Below are 5,330 nucleotides of genomic sequence, written 5' to 3' on the forward strand. Positions count from 1 at the left end.
AGAGCCAGAGATCCAGAGGCAGTATCCTCCTTGCAAGTAGGCTGAATTGATCTTGACTTTTCTAGCCAGAAGTCATAATGGAGTATTTTTCTTTTAGCCCTTATGTTTATGAAGTTGCTGAATGGGTCTTTTCTTTGATTAGCTTTTCTAAGGATCTTTATTAAATTGTGAACTTTCTGTTCAAGGAAATTTATGAGAAAAGGTAGAGCCTGAGAAGCTGTTTTAATAACTGACTCATGCACATCTTTCAGAAGTCCTGTGTGTGACTCTTGCAAACATGCAAAGGAACCTAACTCTCCTCATTTGGACTGCTATATACAATCTCACTTTATTTTGTAAATAAAGGGGAGCCAACCTTTCTGAAATACAGGGTTGAGAAAGTCTGCTCCACTTTGTGTGGCCTCATTTACACACACCTGTGGGTTTAGTGATAATCATTATAGAAACCACTTGAAAATGCCCGAGGTCAGGTTGACTGGAGACAGGAGGTGGCAACCTCCTGTTAGGTTTAGGGTTAGAATTGACTACAGGATGGGATTTAGCAGCATTCCAAGTCCCTGTGGGGGTCTGAATGAAGGATGCATGCCAACACTCTAATTAGAAATCAAGTTTTGCTGTGCTCAGCCTCCACCTCCACTGTTCTACTATGGAGTCTACACAGCACAGCTGGCACCATGGGTCACAAGAAACTCTGCCATTCATATCCTGAGGGCAATTCCTGTTGAAGAGAACATGACCCCCAAGTGATTGGAAGAGGAGGAGGCATCAGGAAGGAGTGTACCTAGAGAGAGCTCTGGGCCCAGGCCCAGGGAATTAGAATGCTGGTCCCGCCCTCACAGACGAGGCGATTTTGAGCCAGGTCTTTCACCTCTCTAGCTAGGTCTCATTGTCTCAATGGATAAAATTATGATAATAAAAATCCCCACCTGCTTTACAATGTTGGCTGCTAGGACGGTGAAAGGAAACGTGATCTAAAACTAATGCACAACATCAAGATAAATATTAGCTCTCACCTGTATAAGGACAAGGGGTCCAGCATGGGAAGTGGGAGCTTTATACTAACCTTTCTTCACAGTATTGCTGGCCTACACAGGCTACATTTACAGGCTTTTAACTACATAGAATTATCCGATCTATGGCCAGGTTTTTTACCTCACTCACTCAGTGAGAGTAGTTGGGCTTATATCTCAGACAAGTCATTATTCTCTTCAATAGACTTCAAGATTGATTGATTGGTTGATTGTACTGGGGTTTGAACCCAGGCCCTCCTGGATGCTAGGTAAGTCCTCTACCAGTGACCGAGCTGTGTCTTCAGTCCCCCTGCACCTTGTTTAAAATACTTTTGAGTCAAGGACTCACTAAGTTTTCTGGGCTGGCCTTACTTATTCTGCAGCTCAGGCAGATGTTGGACTGGCAGTCCTCCTGCTTCAGCCTCTGGTGTAGCTGGGGTTACAGCACTTTGTCAACAGGCCCAGAATATACTTTGTTATTATTATTTTTTAGCAGCTATAGATATACAGAAAATTGAGAATATATACAGATAATTCTCATATACTTGATACTCAGGTTCCCCTATTACCTTCTTATATTAGGATGGTCTATACATTACAATTAACAAACCAATATTGGAACTAAAATTCATACTGAATTCAAATTTTCTTGATTTTTTTTTTCTGTGTAGGTATGTTATGCCTGCATGTATGGAAGTGTACCCGTTCTGTGCAATGTCCACAGAAGACAGAAGAAGCTGTCGGAACCCCTGGAACTGGAGTTATGGATAGCTGCTAGCCTCCATGTGGGTGCTGGGATTTGAACCTGGGTCCTCTGCAAGAGCAGCCAGTGCTCTTAACTGCTGAGCCATCTCTCTAGCCCCTTGATTTTTTTTTAACCCCATGTATTTCTTATATGTGTGCTGGATCTTGAACCTAGGATTCCAACATGCTAAGCATGAGCTCTGCCCTGAGCTACAATCCCAGGCCTTCTTAGTGTCCTTTCTCTGTTTCTGGACTCCATCCAGGATAATACAGTACATTTAGGTGTCCTATCTCAGACATCTCTTCTTGTGACAGCCCTCAGTCTGTCCATATTGTGATGAGCCTGATCATTCTGAAGAGTACCATTGTTCTATGGACTATTTTCCTATTGGGATTTTTCTGATCTCTTCATTAGACTGAGATTATGGGATTGTAGGAGGAAGATCACCAGTATCAGTCAGTGCCCTTGTCATCCCATAGTAAGAGCACAAGCCATCAACGTGGCTTACTCTGGGTTCATCTTGATTTCCTGCCTGGAGTAGCAGTTGCCAATTTTCTCCACTGAACTGTTATCTTCCGCCCCTTCAACGCTGTCCTTTACTTGTATTCTACACCCTGGAGTGGAATCCATTCCCCACTTCCTTGAGGGCAGAATACATAAAAGTTTTTAGAATTATTTTATACTGGAGATTTGTCTTTTCTCCTCAAGTAATTTTTCTACTCTCATCTCTGCTAGAATGAATCCTTTTATTTTGACTGAACACCAATGAAAACTGATCCAGCTAACTTCCACGTTGATGGAATTTTCTGTAACTAAGTGTTAGTATTTTGAGTCTCCTTAAGCTTGGCATGGAAGGAATAGAAGACAAAAATGAGGTTTCTAAAATCTGACTTAATCTTCTAGTTGAACGTCACAAATGACAGCTCTGGAATTAGCAATTCCTTTACTAACCCTATATGGAAAGGCCTGAAAATGAAAAAGGAATTAAAAATAGAACAAGTGTGACGGTCAAAACCAATATGAATGAATAACTATGAGCCAAATGGAAAAGCATCCTGTGACAAGTTGGAACTGGTACTTCAGCATGTCCTATGTACTTTCAGTGTTTCAGGCCATTGGGGCCCTTTTTGTCAGGAATCCTGAGTCTACTCAGAAAGGAGACTGTGCTGCTCCCAAAACACACTTCTTTAGATCGACCTGGCATTAGGTCTTTAAAAATCACACACCAGCAACCACTTGAGTGTAAAAACCATGCCTTAGAATCACTGCAATTTGCTGAGTAACTGAAAAAATCTGCTTGAACTTTCCTTTAGAGACACTCCTCTTAAAATCAGAAAGAATATGTTTGGGGTTGTTCATTTGTAAGAAAATGGGAGGCCAGGCATGGTGGTGCATGCCTGCTGTAATCCCAGCACTCCGGAGGCTGAAGGAGGATGATTGGAAGTCCCGGTCTGGCCCATGCAGTGAGATGCAGTATAAGAAAGCAGAAGAGGGGCCGGGTGTGGTGGCACATGCCTTTAATCCCAGCACTTGGGAGGCAGATCTCTGTGAGTTCGAGGCCAGCCTGGTCTACATAGTGAGTTCCAGGTCAGCTGGGGCTACAGGGAGACTCTGTCTCAAAAAGACCAAAAAAAAAAAAAAAGGGGGCCCGGGTGTGTTGGCACATGCCTTTAATCCCAGCTCTTGGTAGGCAGATCTCTGTGAGTTCGAGGCCAGCCTGGTCTACATAGTGAGTTCCAGGTCAGCTGGGGCTACAGGGAGACTCTGTCTCAAAAAGACCAAAAAAAAAAAAAAAGGGGGCCCGGGTGTGTTGGCACATGCCTTTAATCCCAGCTCTTGGTAGGCAGATCTCTGTGAGTTCGAGGCCAGCCTGGTCTACATAGTGAGTTCCAGGTCAGCTGGGGCTACAGGGAGACTCTGTCTCAAAAAGACCAAAAAAAAAAAAAAAGGGGGCCCGGGTGTGTTGGCACATGCCTTTAATCCCAGCTCTTGGTAGGCAGATCTCTGTGAGTTCGAGGCCAGCCTGGTCTACATAGTGAGTTCCAGGTCAGCTGGGGCTACAGGGAGACTCTGTCTCAAAAAGACCAAAAAAAAAAAAAAAGGGGGCCCGGGTGTGTTGGCACATGCCTTTAATCCCAGCTCTTGGTAGGCAGATCTCTGTGAGTTCGAGGCCAGCCTGGTCTACATAGTGAGTTCCAGGTCAGCTGGGGCTACAGGGAGACTCTGTCTCAAAAAGACCAAAAAAAAAAAAAAAGGGGGCCCGGGTGTGTTGGCACATGCCTTTAATCCCAGCTCTTGGTAGGCAGATCTCTGTGAGTTCGAGGCCAGCCTGGTCTACATAGTGAGTTCCAGGTCAGCTGGGGCTACAGGGAGACTCTGTCTCAAAAAGACCAAAAAAAAAAAAAGCAAAAGAGAAAAGTTAAAAGAAGAAAGGAAGGAAAGGAAGAACAGGAAGAGAAAATAAAACATGAAAATGGTAGACTACCGTGGGATCAACCCACAAAGCTTCTTCCTACATTTGTTTGGTCAGATTAAACTGTACTCACAACTGCCTCCTATCTACCAGGATTTTTTTTTTCCCTGTGAAAGTGATTAAAACTTTGCTTTCAAAGCTTAGGCTTACAGAAGTAAGCTAATTTTTGTACATTTCTCCAAAGCGCACCTCCAGGTGGAAAGACTTCTGCTGTGCAGTGAGTCCCTTCACCTGGGCAGAGCCCCAGTCACAAGCATTCCTGGGGCTGTGACACATCTTTGGAAACCCACCCATTCCGTGGTCTACAGCAACTGCATTCCCCAGCAGCAGCGGCTTCCGTCTTGTCCTGTCCTGTCCTGCTTTCACCTGAGGACAGGCCTTCATTGTGACCTATGATCTCAGGCCATTAAAATGAGTGGTGGTGGGGGCGGTTCTTAAACAATCCCAGGATAGTTGAATGATGTTTCTTAAAAAGAATTACCATGTCCGGTTCAGTGCCTTCTCAGCTGCTTTATAACCACTGACTTTATAACCTGTGGATGCAGAGAGAACGGCCTTGATTAACAGAAGGTTCAGGGGAAAAGATGTGGAGGTCGAATATGGCTTCTGGCTGGGTGAACCCCTGTGAACAGTTTTCTCAAGTGTGGCTCTTCACTTTCCCAATTAGAGGGAGTGCCTTCTCTGTGTCCCCACAGCACCTCGTTTGCCTACTGTCATCTTTCAAGGGGATTGTGGATCTCATTCATTCTTAACCACTATTTCTTATTCTTCAGCTGTGTAGTTAATATGGACAGCGTAGGTCAGTTTTCTGCTTACTCTTGGATTTCACTTGGGTAGCTCTTTGTCTTTTAAAAAAAACAAGATTATTAGAGGCTGGAGAGACGGCTCAGCAGTTAAGAGCACTGACTGCTCTTGCAGCACCTACATGGCAGCTAATGACCATCTGTAACTCCACTTCCAGGGGATCTGACACCCTCTTTCGACCTCCACAAGCATTGCGCATACATGTTGCACATACATACAAGGCAAAATATTCATACACATAAAATTTTTTAAATGAAATTATTGATAGGAATTTATATTTTTTAGATATTTTCTTCCT

The sequence above is a fragment of the Nannospalax galili genome, unplaced genomic scaffold, assembly GCF_000622305.1.
Source record: "Nannospalax galili isolate Female #2095 unplaced genomic scaffold, S.galili_v1.0 scaffold227, whole genome shotgun sequence".
Classification (NCBI taxonomy): Eukaryota; Metazoa; Chordata; class Mammalia; order Rodentia; family Spalacidae; genus Nannospalax; species Nannospalax galili.